The sequence below is a fragment of the Triturus cristatus genome, chromosome 4_1, assembly GCF_964204655.1.
Source record: "Triturus cristatus chromosome 4_1, aTriCri1.1, whole genome shotgun sequence".
Taxonomy (NCBI): domain Eukaryota; kingdom Metazoa; phylum Chordata; class Amphibia; order Caudata; family Salamandridae; genus Triturus; species Triturus cristatus.
Window position 1 is genome coordinate 610,955,024 of NC_140585.1, and position 22,655 is coordinate 610,977,678.

At 43.4% G+C, this 22,655-nt stretch overlaps 1 protein-coding gene and 1 non-coding gene across 4 annotated transcripts in view; both read left to right on the forward strand.

The window, feature by feature from the left end:
- Positions 1–22,655, forward strand: part of PPFIA2 (PPFI scaffold protein A2) — a 1,995,062-nt gene that overhangs the window by 1,030,907 nt on the left and 941,500 nt on the right. The gene's annotated exons all lie outside the window — the stretch shown is intronic.
- LOC146855288 (small nucleolar RNA SNORD2) lies at positions 8,913–8,984 on the forward strand. The gene has a single exon (XR_014959019.1). It is a non-coding gene; the product is annotated as a small nucleolar RNA SNORD2 (small nucleolar RNA).

Below are 22,655 nucleotides of genomic sequence, written 5' to 3' on the forward strand. Positions count from 1 at the left end.
CCACTCTCACAATCACACACTCTCACTTATAGCCATTTAAATACTCTAACACACATATATACTGCCTTTTAAATATGTAGTTACTCGCACATGTACTACTGAAATATACATTCACTCACTTACACACCCATACACGCACTCACCCACCCATGCAGTCCATCACAGATGCGCCCAATGTTTAAAAAATGGCATCAAGTCTCTCAATGACTCACTCATGAGTTGTAGATGAGAGTTCCTCGATTCATGGAAGTCGAGAGTACTCATCCACATCTACCATCAAATGATGTCCATTGTCAAATGGACCAAAGAAATCAATGGATATTCTCTACCATGCAGGCTTAGAGAGTTCTGACACAGTAGGAGTATGTTGAGTAATATTCGTATAGAGGCAGTTACATAGATAGCAGGTCTTTTCAACCCTCTCATCTAATTATGGAAACAAAACTTGATCTTGGAGAGAGCTCTCTTGCTGGCAACAATACTAGAATTTCTTTCGCAAACCACTTCAATTATTTTCTGTCTTAAACTCTCCGGGCCCGATTCACAGAACTAACTTAAGACAAAATCCTAAACTTACTACCATTTTGGTATTCACAGAAGGCACTTACTCATTTTGGTATTCACAGAAGGCACTTACTCATTTTGGTATTCACAGAAGTTAGGAGTCCTAAGTTTAGGACTCCTAAATGCCTTCTGTGAATACCGAAAGTCTTAAAATTAGAATTTTTCGCAGTTTAGTAGTAGTATAGTGAGGACTCCTAACTTTAGGACTCCTAAATGCCTTCTGTGAATACCGAAAGCCTTAAAATTAGGATTTTTCTCAGTTTAGTAGTAGTAAACTTAGGACTCCTAACTTTAGGACTCCTAAATGCCTTCTGTGAATACCGAAAGCCTTAAAATTAGGATTTTTCTGAGTTTAGTAGTAGTAAAGTTAGGAGTCCTAACTTTAGGACTCCTAAACTGAGAAAAATCCTAATTTTAAGACTTTCGGTATTCACAAAAGGCATTTAGGAGTCCTAAAGTTAGGACTCCTAACTTCTGTGAATACCGAAGTGAGTAAGTGCCTTCTGTGAATACCAAAATGAGTAAGTGCCTTCTGTGAATACGAAAATGATAGTAAGTTTAGGATTTTGTCTTAAGTTAGTTCTGTGAATCGGGCCCTCCGTAATTAGGATTCTCGACCCTCGCAGTATAACTTCTTCCTGAGTTATAGACAGTTCATTTTTAAACTTTTTGTACTTTTTATGTTCACCATCACTGGTGGGAGGTCGAGCGTGTTGGTTCCACGACTGATGTATATTTATATCTTTAATCTTCAGCATGCCATTATCATGGCTTGTGGCAGGGATGATCTGGGCTAACGATATGGCAGCTGGCGTATTTGACTTTACAATGAAATTAATGTAGACTTCAGCTGTCTTGGATGGAGCACCTTGACCTAGTATAGGCACTCTAGAAAAGTAGTCAGCAGGGTTTTGATCCTTCGCTTGATGATATACCATGGTGTAATCGTACGTTTGTAATCAGAAGCTTTGGATTGAAATATGCCATTTCAGTTGTAGTTTCAATGGCTTGTTTGATTTTCTTGATACTTCTCTCACATTCTTTTGACCACTTAAATGAAACATTTTTCTTTGATAACTCTCATAAGAGACACTTATGGTTGCAAAGTCTTGTATGTATCTTAAACAGTAACTGGACATGCCAAGAAATGCATGTATCATAGAAACATCTTGTGGGGGATCAGCATTTTACAGCGCTTGTACTTTAGCAGGATCGGATGTCATACCCCATCAGAAAATATATGGCCAAAGAATTTTAACTTGGTCTTGTGGAACTCAGACTTGTCTGCATTCAAATTCAGGCCTGCATCAGTCAGTAAGCGACATACTTAAGTGACAGCTTTATCATGCTCCTTCTGTGTGGCTCTGAAAATCAATATGTCATCACTATAGTTGAATGCATTCACAACCAGCTTTATGATACATCAAATGACGTCTTGGAAAAGTTTTGCACCCAATGACACACCAAGAGAGATTCTTTTACATCGAAACAGACCGACATGTGTAGAAAAGGTTGTAATATACCTGCAATCTTCTTTGAGGTCCAACTGATGATGACCTTTATTTAAATCAAGGCAAGAGAAACATTTTGCACCATTTAATTGCACTATCATGTCAGCAATATGTGGACCTTGATGACGTTCTTGTTCAATTGCTTTGTTTGCTTGGTGCATATCAACAGATATGCGTACAGCTCCTTTAGTGTCCTTTTTGGGCACTACCACTATGGGCGAAACCCATGGCGTCGGACCAGTTGAACACTCAATATTTCATGCTTAAGTAATTATTCAAGGTTTTTTCAACAGCTTATCTTAAACTAAAAGCAACTTGTCTGTGTCTCTGAGCAACAGGACGTACATCGTCATTAATGTGTATCTTTACTTTCAAAGTCTTCAGCTTTCCCAAACCATGAAACAATGAAGGAAATTGGCTTACTATTTTGTGGTGAGCATTCAGGTTGTAATTTACAGAAATCAGTCCCATACCAACAGCGGTACTGTATCTGACAAGACAGGTACTTGCTGCTGTGCCTTATAGCACATGGATGGTTGCTTGCACCTTCATTTTTTTGTCTTTCAATATTGTTACAAATGAACCTTGGCATTGATGCAGCCCAAGTATACACTTTGGTTTTTGATAGTTTAAGTCACGGCCATGGAGACAATTCATGATGTTTTATTTCAGACATTATGCTTATCGATGCTCCACTGTCGATGATGAAAGTTATCGAGGAGTCATTTATTTTTATTGTAAATTTTGGACAATGTTTGTATGACTTTGGTGCTTTGGCTTGTCGACTTTTCTTTGACTGACATTTTTCCTTCCATGCAGCCAGTCGACATGCTCACGTTTCTCTTAGGTAAACGTTGATATGGTGCAACTGTCTTCCTCACTTTCACTGGATAATGAGGCGGACACACTATTAGATGATTATTTAGATGACAATCGACTTCGTTCAGTGTCAATTTGCCTCAATTGATGTCGCCGATTGACCTTGTGGAAGTGCGTCAAACATTGCCTCTGTATTATCGCCGTGGCGCACTTTCTTTTTCCTTCACTTTACAAACCGTCACAAAATGGGGAGAGGGTGTGGCAAACGGCTAGTGTGGTCAACCTCGGAGCTAGGGAACCAGATTCAAGTCTCGGCAGGGACGCTCAACATTCTTTGATTCTGGGCAAATCACTTAATCTCCCCGTGCCTAACAAAAATGAATGTGTCTGTCTGTAACGTAACTGGTGCTCATGTAAAGCGCTCTTATACCTTTGGGTCGAGTTTGCGCTATATAAAACTCCACTTTTTTTATTTTTATAAATGGCTCGCTTTCCCACAGCCTTTACATATCTGTCCAATGGTGGGACATTTATCTTCATGTGGAAATGAAAATCCCCACCTAAAACATAACTTCTTTTTACTTGTAGACAGCACTTTGTGTCTTTTAGTCATTTGCTTTGGCTTACCTTTCATGCTCATCACTGATTCACTTTGGGCATCTCTGGCCTCCATGTCCATGGCTTTTATTTCAGCACACTCCTCTCCTCTGGCAGCCATCAACACTCACTCCAAACTGGGAGTTTTTCTCAGCATTTGTTGTCAAAATGAATCTGACAAGCATCCATCAATAACTCTGAGTCACATAGATTCCTCATCATTAAATTAACTGAACTTCGTGTTTGATGAGAGCATCAAGTCTCTCCACAAATTAATCAGTGGTTTCACCAACTTTTTGTCATTCTTGACTGAAAATATATTTTTTGTAATCAATGTTTGGTACTGGATTAAACTTTAGATTCAGCTTCAAGATTTTTGAGATACTTGATAATCTTTGTGTTATCAGTCTCTTCAAGTGCATCATTGAAATAATCAAATGTATCTATCCATGCCGACCATCTATGGCCAATATTTTGCTTTCTGGGGATATCAAAAGGTGGTGGTGGTTTTAAAAAGACAGCAGCATGGTAACTAATTATGGGAGGGGCTGACCTTGAGGGTGGAGCACTTTCTGCTCATTTTGGCTGTTCATTTGAACATGCGTCATTTGTTCTATTTCTGACGTCTTGGGATGGACCAGCCTCAGAGTTGTCATGGACAATCAGGATGTGATGACTTTCTCCCTGGTCTCCATCAGAGCCTTCCACTAGCTGGAGACCTCTGGAGTTGATCTGAGCCATCACCTGGGAGCTTTGATGGTGCGCCACTTCAGGTATCGGACAGCTCAATAAGCGCAGGCCTTGTGCTTCTTCTTGGGTTTCCTTGCCCAGTACTGGGGTCATGAAGCTCTTCTTATGGAGGCTATGGTAAGTGCAGTGATAATATACTTCTTTCTTACTTATTCTGTCAGCCCTATCTTCTTTCTGTATCAGTATGTAACTTCTATTTGCAGTATTGCGCCTTATAGTGTACAACGTGACCTTGCAAAGCAGTGCTGGACCTTTATGTATGTCTTGGCCAGCAGGCTCTCAACCATCCCCATGTAAATTCTTTCCTATTCCTCCGGTTTCTTCATTTGCTTTGCTGGTGTTGCGCTTTGACTCCACATACATGCATCCATTCCAATCTTCGACAGCGGCACACAATGTCATGTAGTTCCTAGGAACCCCCAGGACCTGCCCATTTTGGATGACCTAAACTGAGGGCTTGGTGTGCAGAAAGACTCTGGAGAACTCCACAGGATGAGTCAGCACACACAAGCAGTTTGCTTGGACCACAGCAAACTCTCTGGGAGAGCACAGTCGATCTTCAAGTTACTTATCCCCTATCATGTCGCCATTTGTACCATCTAGCCAGCCTGGGTACCCGCCACTGACCACACCACACACAAAGCTTAGTACTGCACGTCTTTAGTCTGCTGCATGTAACAGCAAACTCAACATTCTAAAACATGCTTTCATGGCTTTGTGCTCTGAGACCTTCATCACAGCTCTATGAATTCCGTTAAGAGCCAAAAGGGTTTTGTCTTAATATATCACAAGACACCATACCCTTACTTCATTTACTCTTTGTGGGACACAAATGAACAAGACAGTATAGCATTAAAATAAACTATTTCATGTTGTACGTAAATGCAGTTACCTTGGGTTTTCAAATGTGGAAATACATATATATTTTTTTTATTTATTCAGATAAACAGCTTTATCGTTCTAAAGGAGAGATTTTTCTTAGGTAGAAGATGGGATGCTTTTCATCTCAAGATCACCATCATGGGCGCACTTGACAGACAATTTATTGTGGCTGGATAATTGACTGTAGTCTTTCCTTTGTTGGTGCTGTTGGACTGCTTCTGAGAGGAACAAAAAAATAGATTGAAGCATATGATTCGAAAGATAACTGTTAATTCCATAAATTGAAGTTATTACAGTGTAGGAATCTCAGATACGATACAGGCATATTGTTGGCAGGGAACCACTTCCAACACAATGCGTTAATGTTGTCCCCAGTGCAAAATGTGAATGGAAAAAGTATAGACTTCTGTAAAACGATGCAGGCAGCAGAAAAAGGTGCTACACACCACATCTGTGGCTGAAGATGGCTCACTAAAGCAACCATTGGCTAATGGGGGCCGAACGAAAGCCCCTCTCTACATATAGTTTGCTGTATTTGAGTCCCTGATAAATCCTATTGGGGAGGAATCTAACATATTTTATTTTCTGCACTAGACAAGCTTCTCGCAGAGAGCTATGTAATACAAATTCATTAATTGTTTTTATTGCAAAGGTTTAATGAAACAACAATAAACTTTTTTAACTTTACTTTTATGTTGCTGTTGCATTGAGGTGTTCTGGCAGACAGCTAAAGCTGCCTGAGGCCAGGTGTGATGAATAGTCTACAGCAGTGGCGGCTGATTAATTTACAAAATGGAGGGCTATCATAAGAACATTCAGTTTGCTGGAATGCACTTGCAGCATCTCATCAATCGTTTTTCTATATAATGGCTGTCAGGATGAATACAAGAACTCACACACACTCACATACACACAAACAGGTACACACTTGCAATCAGGCACATAAACAACACAAACATGCTCTCACTCATACACACAACATGGAAACTTACCTGGGCTAGTCCTCCGCACAGACTCCACTGAACATCATCTCCCAAGTTCCAGACCGAACAAACAAGGCACCAGTGTGAGACTCACATCCTTATGCCCAATCAGGAGCTTAAGTAGGATGGAAGGCTGTCCTTTTTCCTTTATCATGGCCTCTGATGGGGCATAAGGGCACATGACTGATAGGCCCCAATTCACCATTATCTGACATGCTGCACTGCCTGATGCTAGTGCAGCTTGTCAGATATGTATTGCTTCTGTAAAAAGGTCAGCCTGTAACAGCCCATGCATGATACATGCGCACTACAGCCTCGGGGAGTCCCCTTCTGTTGCAAGATGACATTGCAGCTTTTACATATAAAGAAATGATCAGTGACATCCTTTCATGACATATAAAAGCTGTAATATTTTAAGAAATCAGCTGCAGGTGCGACTTGATTATGGGGGGGTCGCCGTCTTTTTGGCCCCTATGGAGAAACCACCCCTGCTGTACAGAACAAGTGACTGAAGAGGACTAAGTGAAAGTAATCAAAGCTGGAGTAGCCTGTTCTGCACCACCCTTCCTGTATGTTATTTGTTTTACGTTGTAAATTGTTGGCTTGGTCCAATCTGTGACAGATAGCTACAGTCATCTGTAAACAGATTACTAAAGACTAATTTCTTCTAGATCATTGTATTACCTTAAAGGAACCCTTTGCTAAAATCTACAAAATCTTTTTTTTATATGAGATGTCCACCCTTCTCACAAATCATTTACAAGAAAATGACTTTTAAAAAAACGTGTTAGTGAGTGACATCCATTTTCCAGTAAGTCAATAGCTTCTACCTTAGGGCCACTTTTGAAAATTGAGCTATAACCATTATGGCAAATGATACAAATTTAATCTAATTCATAAGCAAGAATTTACTAAATCTTAAGTACTTTTTAGGTCAGGCCTGTAGACAGTGAATATGCTTTGTTCCTCGGCGACCTATTGTGCCGAAAAAAAAGAAAATCTATAAAAAAGTAGCTTCTAGCGCCCCCCCCCCCCCCCCCACCATTACTTACCATTGTTTGCTGCTTTCTAATTCAGAAGTGCATGCAAGGCCTCACTTTCTGCATCACTGCCTTTTCTTTCTAAGGCTCATGGACAAAGGTCTAAATGATTTATCTTAATTAGTGTCCGACCACTGTTCGGGCTGTGAATGAGGTACTATTTTTTTAAAAAAAAATTTTTTAGGGGCATTTTTATATAGAACAAAATTGACCTGACCCTAAGGTATTGAACCGCTTTACATGAACACGAGATATCTTACACAAGTTTGCATTCATTAGGTCGATCCTGGGCAGCGCATGTGCTGCTCTGCGAGGCATGCTGTATTCAGGTATGGACTTGAAGGTCCACCACTCTCTGCACATATTTTGCATTGGCATGTGTCATTGTCCTATGTAAACTGTAGCTTTTCATTGGTTAATAGGCATAGTTGTCCCTCCTTAGTACCGCCTTGTCTCATTTGTAACCTCACAGGAGGACACCCCGTTACATGTGTTGTTACTCGGTAGGCTTTAATTACAGACTCCGAGCACTATTTTATTAAATGGTTTTCACCTGCCTGCCATTGCAGACAGGACACGTTTTCCCGCAATGCTTTATTTAAATTTGTTTCATAGCATGCCACGCTGATAAAGTGGTGGCAGCGCCTTTGGTTTATTTGCGGCGCCGAACACGGTTACATGTTTTTTTTTCTATTTCTTAACAGTTGTTTTTGTTTACAAGCACCCCATGCCACACTTTCACGTTAATGGGAACCGCGCCCCTTTCTTTAGGTGAGCCACGTCTAAAGAAAGGGGCACGGCCGCTATTAAAGAGAAAGCGCAGCATAGAGCGCTTTTACAAAAAAACATTTATTTGTCAACTTGACAAACCAATGCTTTTTTTGTAAAAGCGCCCCATACTGCACTTTCACTTTAATGGTGGCCATGCCCCTTTCTTTAGACGCAGATCGTCTGAAGAAAGGGGCGCAGTCGCCATTAAAGTGAAAGCACAGCATGGGGTGCTTTTGCAAACAAGCATTTGCAGTTCAGTAGGTCTCGCATTTGCGAGAGTTTAAGCTATTGACATTCTAAATGACAATGCCTTTTATTGATCCGTTTTAAAAACAACACATACATAAAAGGCATTGTCATTTACAATGCCAATAGCTCAAACTCTTGTAAATGCGAGATATTTTGGATTGCAAATGCTTGTTTTTTTTAGGCATGGATAGATCAAGTGTTTTGCCCAGGATCACAGGATGTTACGCCAACACCGTCTCTCCTTGCTTTTTAGGTCTCACCTACGCAGCGCGCACGTGCTGCGTAGGCAATAAGACCTTTAGCAATCGCGTCGGCTTTTCAGCCAAAAACGTGCACGCGGTCCATTGCCTTAAATGGCAACGCGTGCACGTGTGGCGATTTACTTGCGGGAGTGCGCTGCGCCATATGGTAGCAATTATCGCTCCTGGCGCTGCTCGCTCTCGCAAGTGAAACACTTTCACTTTTGCCGACAATGCTGTGTTCTGCCTTACGCTGATCACTAAAAGGTACTTGTGTTGCTTGTTTGTTAAACCACGGATTTAATGGCGTCTTTGTCTCCTATTGAGGTAGACTTTCAGATGAAGTGGAACACAAGATCAGTGAAAGCTGAAATGCAGGTAATTCCTAGCTTTTTATTGTGGAGGTGAGAGGATTGCCTGCCCTAACGCAAAACATGTCCACCAATGCCAAAACGTGGCCTGAGACCTGGATGTGAAGGGTGGTAAAACGCGTGTGGAAGCAGGGCAAAGTGAAATGATGGCTTAAACATCTTTCGGGACAGAGAACCAAATGGTGATAAACCGTAACGCTGATCACTTTGCGCTCCCCCGGGTCCAGGTAACCCATCATACTGTGCATGTCGTAATTATGAGTGGTGGTGAAGTAGGTATTTCGAGAGCATTTCACGTGAACAATGCATACTGAGTATATTTTAGTGTGAACTGCAATGGCTTTCCTTTTTTGTATTTTCTGAGCCCACGGTCAGTGTGCACACTGAATACTTCAGCGAAGAAATGAGCTGTGCTCTGTCATAATTTTCCCTTGAAACGGGGTGGTGGGGGCAAACGGGTGTTACTGAAGATGGCCATAGAAGACTTCTCAGGTGCTTGCCTCGCTGTTTCCTAAATTCGGCGCTGTCGGCATGTCATACTTTTGGTGAGTTTAGTCTTCAATGGCTACAACAGTTACTGTGCCCTGTATTGACCTAAACGTGGATAGCAATGGCCTGTGGCTGTATTGGCAAGCCTCCAAAATTAATAATTCATAGATAATTGTGAAATTGATCGGCATTACATTATGGGGTGTTGTAGGTTTCCGAAGGTGAACTGCTCCTAATGTGAAGTAGTTGCTTAATGGTGCCAGTGCAGATAAACTGTTCATCCCGGATCTGCAGCAGCATAAAAGCTTGATTTATTACATTGAATCCCATCCGAAGAGGTTTTACACCTAGAGTAAAGAAACTGAGTGTTTAGCGCTTCAGTCTTGCTAGGTAGCTCCTTCACCTAGACAAGACATTTTTAACCAGCTCCAGAATTGGCACGTTCTTCATACTGTGTAAATGGTGTGTAACAACGTAATTTATAATTGGCTCTTTAGCACCTCCCTTTCAATAAACCTCAGTGCCCCACAGCACTTACCTCTCATGACCTCAACTTGCCACCTCTCCCCGATCCTACCTCTAGATCTCTAGCTCTCTGCCTCACTCTCTCTCTCTCTCTACTTTCTCTTCTTTCTGCATTTTGCTGCTCTGTTTGCATCTCATTCCCCTTCATTTCTCTTCCATTTACTTCACCTCCCTCTTAATTTCATATATCTTTCTTACCCTTTCTATCATTTTTGCCATCTATACCTTACCTTTCTCTACCTCTTGCATGCCTCTTTCTACCTCACCATTCTCTTTAATTTCTCTCTGCCTCACAACTCACTGCCTCATCTCTCTCTTCCCCACCTCTCATATACTATCTAGCCTCTCAATTTACCTCACCTATTGGCCTTCTATGTCTCTCTTTTTATTGATTTCCTCTTTCCCTCACCTTTCCCATTATTTTATTTCTTTCTCTCTGCACCGCTCTCTCTACCTCTTCCACTCCATCTATCACTTCCTTTGCTTTCATCTCTCTTTATATCTCCTTCACTGTTTCCGCTTCCAATGTCTCGCTCGTTTAATACATCTGTCTAACCTCTGTCTCTCTCTCCCTATTTCACCATGCTTTACTTCTCCCTCGCCCTTCCTCTGTATTAGCCTCATCTCTCTACCTCATCTGCACCTCTTTTCTCTCTCTTCTCATATCTTTCTATTTTTCATCCCACCGGCTCTACCTGCCTCTCTGCCTCGCTACTTTGTTTACCTGACCTGTCATTCAGTGCTTCACCTTTCTATTTGTGCTATCTCATTATAACTCACCTCTCTTCCTATCTTATTTCTCTCTAGACCTTGTCCCTCGGGTTGGCACCTTTCTTACCAGCCTACATTTAAAACTGCATGCCAGGCCTCTAAAAACAAGCATTGGCATAGCCAATAGGTCTCGCCTTTGGGACCTTATACGTTTTTAGCCATGCAACAGTTGATGTTGTTGCACTAAGGATATTGTGCTGCATAGCTAAATACTTATAAGTGAAGTACTGGGTTTTTTGGAACCCAGCGGTGCCAGGGAACACACCCGAAGACTTCGAGTTCTTCCTGTTTAGACTTACAGAAACACAGAGTCTTCTTGGTGAAGTCAAAGATCGTATTTATTGGCTGCAGCCAGTAACAGGTATCCTAGAAGTACAACATGTGTATATTCTCAGGAGACTGCTCACTTACGAAAACCAGCCTTCTCCTTATATACCAAATATTATGCTTTAGGCAAACATTCCTCGTTTTACGGTATGATCATTCACATGCATTCATTAGAAAGGAAAAGACAGAGTCATAATGGCAAGTACATATTTCAGTTCGTTCAGCCCTTAATCAATTACCCGGCAAAGCTTAGCGCCTTCATCAGATATCGACGGACACCCAATAAAAACGGGCACCTCCTCCTCGTAAAACGGGTCATAAAGAGGGAAACAGGGGCAGGTGTGTAGAAGATTAGGCATGGTTCGTGTGTGATGAAAGGTTTCGTGATATGCTGGGCCCTGATACTAATCTCATTTGGCCGTGGGAAGGGAACTGACCGAACAGGTTTGGCCTTAGGCAGCGGAGTCAGTTCACCGAGGAGTCAGCGAAGGTGTGTGTGTCCTTCAGACCCATGCTTGGCCGTAGTCCTGTTGCCTATGAGAGGGCAATCACAAAATGGCTGTCGTCCTAAAATGGAGCTCGAGATATTAGGACAGAAACTCTGATTTCAGGCGATCTCGTCACTCGAATGTGACGCAAATGCTTGTGCATAGTATCCTAAACATTCTCGGTCTGGTGATAAAGAAATCGTCATGTTAGAATCATGCCAGATAATTTACAGTACCACAGACCCTCCTTTTGCCATTACATAGGCAATAACCTATACTCACGCTAGTCTGAATCCAGGTCTATGTCCATAAAGTCGCGGAGATGCTGCTGTAGCATCATCCTATTGCTTAGCTCGTCTCGTGTTACAGGTTTCCTTATACATGATGTAGCGCAGATGCCACAAATTACAGGAGCACACTGTACACATAGACAGAGCAGGAAAAGAATGGCTAAGATCATTCCAATGACTATCAGGATCTTCCAACCCCAAGCGGATATCAGTTCCCAGAACCACCCCGCCAATGACCATTCCCCATTATCTACGTGAATAGATTCAGAGATTCTATGCAGTTTGGAAATGACCTGGAAAACTGTGGAGCGTTATCTGGAATAAAAACACAGCAGCTAGATTGAATCACTCTACATACCCCACCCCGGTCTGCAAGTATGACGTCTAACGCGACCCTGTTCTGAAGAGTCATAAGACGATCCGACTGGAGCTCAGCAGTCAAATTACCAAGGGCACCGGCTGTTTCAACTACCGTGGATTCAACCACTCTTGTCAATTGCCTTATGTTCCTGCTGTTAACCATTGGACCCCAAAACGGCAGAGAACCCTTTATGAAATGTCCAAATTCTTGTCCTGCAGTGTCATCTTGACTGATGACGCCTCTAACCATCCTTGTCTTATGGTAATCTGCCGCGGTCGTGTAGGTGGGAGGCAGCAGGAACGAAACAAAACATGTGCCCGAAAGGTCCGGGGGCAACCATGTATAGGCTCTATCATGGCAGATGAAATGGGTACCCTTGGCTGCTAAGAACGAAGGGGAAGTCTGAGATGCAAAAACGTAAGTTTCAGCGCAGATACTTTTCCCTAACTGAGCTCTGGGATTCTTGCCATAACCTTGCAAACATAGGTGACCCTGATGGGGTACAATCCAGATCGGTGAGGATTTCTTTGCTCGCTGGTTCTCACTCAGAGTAACTTCATATCCTGTCATATTCCAGCCAATATATGCTAGTGTCTCATCTCTTGGGATGGTTTCATAGGAAATCTCTTCCCTAATCATATCCACGATCCCCTTAACTAGAGCACTATTCTTGGGATTATCTTTCACAGAACGTAGGGGGTTGGCTTCATGAGCATACATGAACATTGTTCTATATGCACACACAGAACCATTATGGCTGAAAGGTAGGAGTAGGTACAGGATACCTTTATCAGTAGTATGGGGCATAAGGCCACACACCCAACAGTTAGTTGTGTTTACTACTAGTTGGTGTTGGTGTAGGAGCTGAATGAATTAATTATTGACAAATTCCAATCTTCTAGCGGACTCGTGTTCAGGCAGGGGATGAAGGGAATGCGAGGAAACAGTAGGAGGAGGTATGGGCTGTGCAGTTGGTGCGAATGTTACTTGGAAAGAGAATAAGACATATCCTATGAAGATCGTCATCACACTCAGTAACATGGAAATACATAACATCAAAAATCGTTTTCTTGTCATCATTATACATGTTCTGTCTTTGCAGTCCATTGGTTTAGCAGGTCTCTCATTCTCGAAAAACTCCATCCTCTCTGAGTGCTGCTCGCGGTGGTAGGGTGTTCTATGCTAAGGAAATGCTTCTGTCAGTCCAGGGCAACTCCTTGGACCGACCAGAACTGCTGACCTAACGTCTTCAGTTGCACTCCAAAGACTTGGGCAACCGCGACCCTGCAGCTGAACCCGGATGGCGGTTCGAAAAAGCAAAAATAAGCAAGTTTCTCAGATGAAAGAGAGAGCTGCACTTCCCAAAATAATTAAAAATAGCAAGGGAAAGGAAAAGAATTGTATTTGTCCATAGTCCTTGGCCTCAAATTGTAGCGATTTCTCCCAGGTACTGTCTGGTCTTGAAACAAGAGTTCAGGCTCTGTAGTGTCCAATCGAATTGACGGTGGCACAGCCTCTTGCAAAATGTCATCGCTTTCCTGCTCAGAGCTTGTTCCTTTTACACGTGCATCGCTAAACGGCAGAAAACGAGGCACGGTTTCAGTCTCAGAATCAGCGATCCCCTCCTGGACCCACCGGTCATATGGCAGAGGCAAAGGGACCCTCTTGCAATGGACGCCGTGGATCCAGTTCTTTTTCCCTTTCACTCGAACAGCTGATCTCGTTGAGAGAAGGACGAGATGGGGGCCGGTCCAACGGGGCTCCTCATTCTTTGTCCGTTGAAAGTTTTTGACCAGCACCCATGATCCAGGATTGATAGGATGTCCTGGAGTTTCAGAGACCTGAGGCAGAGTATCATGCACCTGTTGGTGTAAAACACGCAATTTAGCCGTCAATTCATACAAATAATCAAGCAGTACTGGATGCTCGATCTCACTGAATTTTGTAGGCCTTGGCACTCCCCATATATTGGCCGGGCGGCCAAACATGATTTCATAGGGACTAAGTCCCACTCGTGAATGCGCAGTCATTCTTGTTGACAGGAGTGCTAAAGGCAGAGCGTCAGGCCATTTAAGACCAGAGCTTGCTTGAATCTTGGCCAACTTTAATTTTAATGTGCCATTATAGCACTCTACTAATCCAGCTGACTGGGGATGATTTGCAGCGTGAAATTTTTGCCGGATACCCAGTCCATCACATACTGTTTTCATCACTCGACCCACAAATTCACTCCCATTGTCACTCCAGACCATTCGCGGCATTCCAAATCTAGGGAAAAATTCTTTGACAAGGGCTTTAGCTGTGGACAGAACAGTGTTGTCTTTTAAAGGGTATGCTTCTATCCACCTTGAAAAGGCACAAACAACAACGAGTACATATTTCAAATTGTTGCATCTCTCCATGTGGATGAAATCTAGCTGCAAAACCTCAAACGGATACGTTGGAGGCGCAAAATGACCAGCTGGAGTTGGGGTTGCCCTACCAGGATTGTATTTCAGACACACGATGCAGTTTTTGACCACATTCTCTGCACATTTAGGAATTCCAGTATTTTGCCATACTGGAGCCAACAACTTACAAATCCCTTTCACACTGATATGGGCCATTCCATGAGCCATTGTCACCACTGCAAGCACGTACGCATCGGGTAACAACCATCGCCGATGTTCTGACAAGTCATTCCAACAACCATTTTCATCCAGTTTACCCGTACTTTCTCTCCACATACTTAATTCTTTCTCCGAAGCTTCGGCTTGAAAAGACTTCACACTCTCTATCGTGTCTTCACACATTCCAACATCACCAACCCATCTTGCAGGGCCTGCAACATACATCCGATTCTTCACATTCTTTGCTGTTTCTTTTGCGATTTCATCCGCAAATGCATTACCACGACCAACATCATCAGTAACCTTCCTGTGTGCACTGCATTTCACAATCGCAACTTGTAGCGGCAATGTCAGTGACTCAAGGAGCTCATTCACCAATGACCATTTTGTATTTTAACTCCATGTGAAGTCAGGAACCCATGTTCCTTCCATAATCGCCCAAAACTATGGGCCACACCGAAAGCATACTGACTGTCGGTATATATGGTCACTTTCATTCCTTTTGATAGCACGCACGCTCTTGTAAGTGCAATTAACTCTGCTGCTTGGGCTGAATTATGTGGTATACGTGCAGTTTCAACAATCGTATGCAAAGTCGTGACAGCATATGCTGCAGTCGTATCACCATTCGAAAGCTTGAAACATGAACCATCCACCCATAAGGTACCATCACAATCTACAAGGGGAGTATCTTTGAGATCCACTCTCCCTTTTGTTTCTTCTTCTGTTCTAAAAAGGCAATCATGCTGCTCAACATCATCTGTCTCCACTGAAATCGGCTATAACGTGGCTGGATTCAACGTATTGCACCTTTGTATGTGAACATGACTCGCTAGCAGTGTTAACTCGTAACCTGACAATCAAGCACTAGTTAAGTGCTGTGTTTTGGTTCTGTTTAACAACGTGTCGACTGCATGTGGAACCATCACAAACAACGTGTTGTTCATTACTAACCCAGCAGACTGTCGAATAGAAACAGCGGCTGCCGCTGTGGCTCTCAAGCAACTCGGCAATGCTTTAGCTACCGGATCCAAAATTGATGAAAGATACGCGCATGGACGCTGCTTGCCTCCAAAAGACTGTGTCAACTCCGACAATGCACAACCTTCCCTCTCGTGCACATACAGTGTAAAAGGCTTGCTGTAGTCAGGAGTACCCAGCACAGGAGCCGAACATAATGCTTCACGCAATTCGGAAAAACTTTTCTGACAATCTTCAGACCATGGGATGGGATTCGGTGTATCTTTACATGTTAATGCTATCAAAGGTTTGGCCAGCAGAGAAAACCCAGGTATCCATTGTCTACAGTAGGATGTAATGCCCAAGAAAGCACGTACTTCTCTCTGTGTCCTAGGCACACTCAATTTTGCTATTGCCTGAATTCTTTCTGGGGTCAGTTTCCTTCCCTCCTTCGATAAGAGATGACCTAAGTAGGTCACTTCTTGTCGACAATATTGCAGTTTTGAAAGCGACACTTTGTGATGTAGATTAGACAAATGACGCAACAACGACAATGTTGCTTCTTTACAAATGTCTTCAGTATCTGCGGCGATTGGTAAATCGTCAACGTACTGAATAAGGGTAGCACCATCAGGTAAAACAATCGCATCGAGCTGAATTTTTAAAGCTTGGCTGTATATTGATGGACTTTCACAGTAGCCCTGAGGAGCGCGTTTGAAGCGAAAGCTTCGACCTCCTAGGCTGAAACCAAAAATATCTCTGCTCTCCTCGGCAATCGGGATGCTGAAGAAAGCATTCTTTAAGTCAATCACTGAGAACCAGGCAGCGGAGGCTGGAATCATAGTCAATAAGGCAGTAATATCAGGAACGACTGGAAACTGTGGCACAACTATTTTATTGACCTCTCTAAGATCAATCACGAACCTGTAAACAGGTGGCTGAGAAGGGTCAGTACGTTTCAAAACAGGCAGAACAGGACTATTGCAAACGTTGCCTCTGGTCTCTTCGATCACATCTTTTCCAATCAAATCATAAATGATCGCTAGCAACGCTTTTTCACCTTCACTAGAGATCTTATATTGGGGAATGCGTGGCAATTTAACATTGGCTTTCAATGTTACAACTTATGGCGGTATTTCCAAAAGGCCCACATCATTAGGACCAGTAGCCCAAATGGCATCAGGAAGAAACGACAATTCTGTCGGAAGTTTATCCTTTGATAAATACATTGGAGAAACCACTTTCCTACCCAGTGTAAGTTGTACTCCCGAAGGAGAACAATATAATGTTGCATACAATCTTTTCAACAAATCCAATCCCAACAAGTTTTCACCACAACCTGTTGTCAAAATTAGGGGTGCTTCTAATTCACAAGGTCCAACAGAAAGGGACATAGGGCAAGAAATCGGATTCCTAACCGGGGCGCCAGAAAAACCTACCGAAACATTCATCTTGCCAGACAAAGGCACGCCAGGGAGTTTTGAGTGCATAATAGAACTCTTTGCAGCACCAGTATCCAACAGAAAAGGCTCTGACACACCTGATGTAGTCACCATAACATACGGTCCACTTTGATCTACTGGAACTGAAACAACTCCCTCTCTTTGTCTATGGCTGTCCTAGCAATCATTACCTTCCATATTCTCATCTTCCACATAATAATCATCATTATAGTACTGAGCCGTCCTACCAGACGCATTAGTTTGTTGATCAAAACTATTCAGTGTATTTTGAGGTGGAAGGGGACGCGCGTTCTGGGTGAGACTTCCGCGTCCTCTACCTCTGGGAGCTTGTTGAACACCTCGACCTCTTGCGCTAAATGCACCATTAGCACGCTGCAACAAAATAGGACAACTATACTTGAAATGACCCTCTTCTTTACAATATGAACACTGATTGGGACCTACAGGTGCACGCGGTTGAGTAAACTCATACTTTTGCATGTTTTTCTGAAACTGTTGAGGTTGCTGATAATTACTCTGACCACCACGTGGCGGGTAAGCCTGTTGTAAAAGAACTTTTGTTTTTAATTCCTTATTTTTCTTGTCTGCTCTATCTTTCTCATCTTTATCCCTGTTTTCGTAATACTGTGCAGTAGCTAATATTTGTGCTGAAGAGGAAACAGCCCAAGAGCTTTCTGAATCTTTCAATTTCTTACACAACTCTGGAAGCAAATTATGCACAAATTTGTCAACGAACAACCGTTGACCACCTTCTGTACTCATATCTTGACCACTGTGGTCGATAAACGTTTCCTCAAACCTAGTGAAGAAATCAGACACTGTTTCATCTTTCTTCTGCTTACACGCAGATAACTTATCCCAATTAACACGCATCGCAGGCATTAAAGTTTTCATGTAAGTGATGATCCTAGCAGGGAGTTCTGCTACTACGGGATCAGGCTTGGCACCACCAACTTGCCCATCGTTAGCAGCTCTAATATTAGCCCATGTGGCGCCTAACTCTTGCACGTGATCTGTATTGCGAATCAATCCCCACAAAGGCTGCGGAACCACATTCCCAAATAACATGTCTATGTCAGCCAAATTCATAACACATGATTCCGCAGTCTGCGATAACTCCTTATAATATCCTGCAGGGTTCTTACGGGGGTCGGGTAAAGTTTGCTTAAGGGCTAACACTTCAGATCGTTTCCAAGGGACGTGTACCCAAACACGCTGAAAATGAGCTGGAGCAGCAGCAATACCTTGAGCGGCATCGGCCGCAACAGCGTCCTTCCATACCGGAGGGACTTCCCTCATAGGGTACTGCCGCACCTTTTTACCAGAGGAGTCATGTTTAAACAGTGACAGGGAAGGATCCTCAATCCTAAAAGATAACAATGTCGCAACTGCTTTTTCGACTTCGGGACCCACAATCGTACCTTTTTCAAACTCAAACCGTACACGGCACAAATCCTGCGGATTTGCTTCCAAATCATTATCCTCCAATTCCTCACAAAGGAAAACACACATCTGTTCAAAAACGTATCTCTGTTTCGGTGCTTCCCATTGACAAAAGACCTCCATAACAGACTCCAAATTATACCTTGATGGGTGAACAATCCATTTGCGCGCCATACGGTCAAACATCTCTTTCTCGTGAGAATTAGGCGGTTGACTACGCGTCTGCCTACGCTTTGGATCAGGGGTCACACCAGACGACCCGAAGAAAGGTAATATAAAACTAGCAACTGTATCCGTCACTCTCTGTCAGACAGAAGGAGAAGCTGACAAAAGAACAGGGGAAAAAACAGAGGGAAGCACAGTAGGTGTAGACGTAGATGTAGAGACAGTATCAGAAAGAGCGCCAAGAGAGGCAGTCGATGTAGTAGGCAAAGTCGTAGAAGGTAAAGGGGGGACAGGCAGCAAAGTCGGCGGCCCCTGAGGGGGCTGCACCATAGGAGCAGGGGCCAACTGAGGAGGAACTGGTGGCAGAGGAGCTTGATGTAAAATAACTGGATGTTGCACAACTTGGTGTTGTGGAGGCGCTGTAGCATAAGGGGGTGGTGAACTTAACAAGTGTGACAGCAAAGTATCTTTCTCTATTTCTTTTGACGCATCTTGCTGAAGAAGCGGCAAAACTGGATAACATTTATCTATCACTAGTTTACATTGTCTGTGCAACTGCTCACTCATCTGTTCTTCTTTATTATCTTGAAACTGCAAAGCAGCTTGCATTATCGAGATACCCTTTTCTTTTTTATTTCTTTTTGCCAATTTAATTTCCTTCTGTTTGGCTTCCTTACGCCATAGGCGGAAAGAGTCAAACATTGCCGGCCGGGCTTTCTTCTTAAAGAGTTTAACCTCTAGATTATCCAGAATCTCTGTGTCGAAACTACCATATTGGGGCCACTTTAAGTCACCATCTTTTCTGGTGTAACGGATCCATACTTCATTATATGTGAGTGGGCCTATGCCATGTTTTACATATAATTCATAAGTTGGAGTTCCAATCGGAGGAACCGGACACGAGTCCTCCAATCGGGAATCCCTATTATAACCAAGACAAAACAAATTTCCAAGTATACTAGAACCAGGCATCTTCGCTCTCTAGTCTAGTTTCAAACTTCAAAGGATTATCAAATACGATAGTCTCGTGAATACACGAGTCCCTTGGTTTTGGCACTTGCAAGTTCCAAATCAAAAGATCCCAAAGGGGATATCAAAACAAGTAATCAAACTAAGGACTGGGAGACGCTCCACTTATACTTAACTGAGGTATCGATGACGTCACCAGAAGACTCGTTTATCGTTTCGCTCTACCAATTCATCAAGGGTCCAAAACAGGGCGATAGTCAGGGCAGCAGTCCTTTGTAGCCGTTGGGACGCGGAGAACCTCGCAGCAAAGACTTTCGGACCACGTCGACATACAGGGGTCGATGAAGTGGCGGCCTTCCTCCAGAATTTTCACACGAAGCTCCTCACGAACCTCTGGCTTGGACCGGTACCGCTGAAATCGCCCCACGTTGGGTGCCAACTGAAGTACTGGGTTTTTCGGAACCCAGCGGTGCCAGGGAACACACCCGAAGACTTCGAGTTCTTCCTGTTTCAGACTTACAGAAACACAGAGTCTTCTTGGTGAAGTCAAAGATCGTATTTATTGGCTGCAGCCAGTAACCGGTATCCTAGAAGTACAACATGTGTATATTCTCAGGAGACTGCTCACTTACGAAAACCAGCCTTCTCCTTATATACCAAATATTATGCTTTAGGCAAACATTCCTCGTTTTACGGTATGATCATTCACATGCATTCATTAGAAAGGAAAAGACAGAGTCATAATGGCAAGTACATATTTCAGTTCGTTCAGCCCTTAATCAATTACCCGGCAAAGCTTAGCGCCTTCATCAGATATCGACGGACACCCAATAAAAACAGGCACCTCCTCCTCGTAAAACGGGTCATAAAGAGGGAAACAGGGGCAAGTGTGTAGAAGATTAGGCATGGTTTGTGTGTGATGAAAGGTTTTGTGATATGCTGGGCCCTGATACTAATCTCATTCGGCCGTGGGAAGGGAACTGACCGAACAGGTTTGGCCTTAGGCAGCGGAGTCAGTTCACCCAGGTCACCGAGGAGTCAGCGAAAGTGTGTGTGTCCTTCAGACCCATGCTTGGCCGTAGTCCTGTTGCCTATGAGGGGGCAATCACAAAATGGCTGTCGTCCTAAAATGGAGCTCGAGGTATTAGGACAGAAACTCTGATTTCAGGCGATCTCGTCACTCGAATGTGACGCAAATGCTTGTGCATAGTATCCTAAACATTCTCGGTCTGTTGATAAAGAAATTGTCATGTTAGAATCATGCCAGATATGGGGTTCCGAAATTTACAGTACCACATAAGGTCCCAAAAGCGAGACCTATTTGCTATGCCAATGCTTGTTAAAATTTGGTGTTTGCAGGACCACTCCCACATTCTGTCGAGCCCTACTCCCCTTCCTGTTATTGTTTGCCCCACTCTCTACCTGCCTGCCCTCGTTTACAGCCCATCCCTCCCTCCTGCCGATATCACATGCCTTCCCTCCCTTTCTTCGTTGTTGCTTTACACATTCTCTCTCTCACTGGCATTGTGCACGCTCTTGTTTTGCTTCTGTTCTCCACTCACTTCCATGCAGGATTTGTCTGTTCTGTTCTTGTGACCCAGAGTTGCCAGCAGAGATGGCAAGCATTGTGCTCACTCTCAAAGCTCTGCACCATCGTTGCAGTGCTTCTAAGTGCCTGTGAGCTGACCCACCAAACCGGTGAAATGGAAGTGAATTCCAACGGTCATCAGCATTACAATTTCATAATTGAAAAATTCGCAAAAGGCATTTATTTCAATGATCAGTATCGGAGGATTAATTCCCTGAGGCATGAGCTGTACTGTGACACAATGTACCAGTTAACCTTAGTTTTGCAACTGCAATTTTATAAATCACTTTTATTAAAGTCCTTTAGCAAACAAAGATGAATGTGTTGTGCTCCTCCGATTTTCCCTGTCCCTCCAATGTTGTTGTGTACTCCCTCTTACCCTCCCTGTCCCTCTGTGTTGTTTATGCACTTGCCCTGTCCCTCTGTGTTGTTTAGTGCACCCTCACCATCCCTCTGTGCTGTTTAGTGCACCTTCTTAATCCCTCTGTGCTGTAAAACGCAATCTACTACCCTCAAAATCCCTCCTTGCTGTTAAGTGCACCCTCCCACCCTCCTTGCTGTTAAGTGCACCCTCACACCCTCCCCACTGATAAGTGCACCCTCCCACCATCACCACTGTGAAGTGCACCCTCACAGTCTCCTCATTGCTCTGTCCCTCCGTGTTAAGTGCACCTTCCCCTCTGCTGTTAAGTGCACCTTCCCATCCCACTGGGCTGTTTATTGCACCTTTGCGGTCCCTCTGTGCTGTTTAGTGCAAACTGTTTAGTGCACTTTCCCCGACCCTCTATGCTGTTTAATGCACCCTCACCAATCCGCTGTACTATTTAGTGCAACCCCTCCCCTTCTTCCACATCCATACGTGCTGTTTAATGTATCTTCTCCATCCCTCCTTGTTTTTTAGTACAACGCCTGGGCCTTCATTCACAGCTGAAAGTGCTTGCCTGCTCTGGCTCCTTCAGGGGATCAGATTTTTGAAGTGTCACTTAAGCTTTGCTATGTCACCAATAAGAGAGACAATGGCTTGTTGGCCTGACCTGGCCTACCCACCTCCACCAGTCCCTCTGGGGATGCGTGTCCCTCCCAGTGCCAAACTCATGCCAGAATTGTGGGGGAGACCCTAAACTGCTCAGGGACCACTATAAATAGACAAGCACATTTTAGTGATTGATGTTACTTCCCCTAAAACGCTGAGTCACCCGAAAGACACTCATTACGTGAAACCTAGACATCCTGCAGATATACCATGTTGTAAAAAACCTTTAATTTCTTACTCCAGTTGCAGAAGAAGTGTACTGGGGTTAATGTAGCACTGATCTCTTCAGTGCACATGAAAAGTTAGCGGATATGATAATTTGGTGATCACATACTGTCTATGCACATTGTGTAAACCTGTTCTTAGAAATTAGGTTTTTGATTGAGGGGGACGAAAAC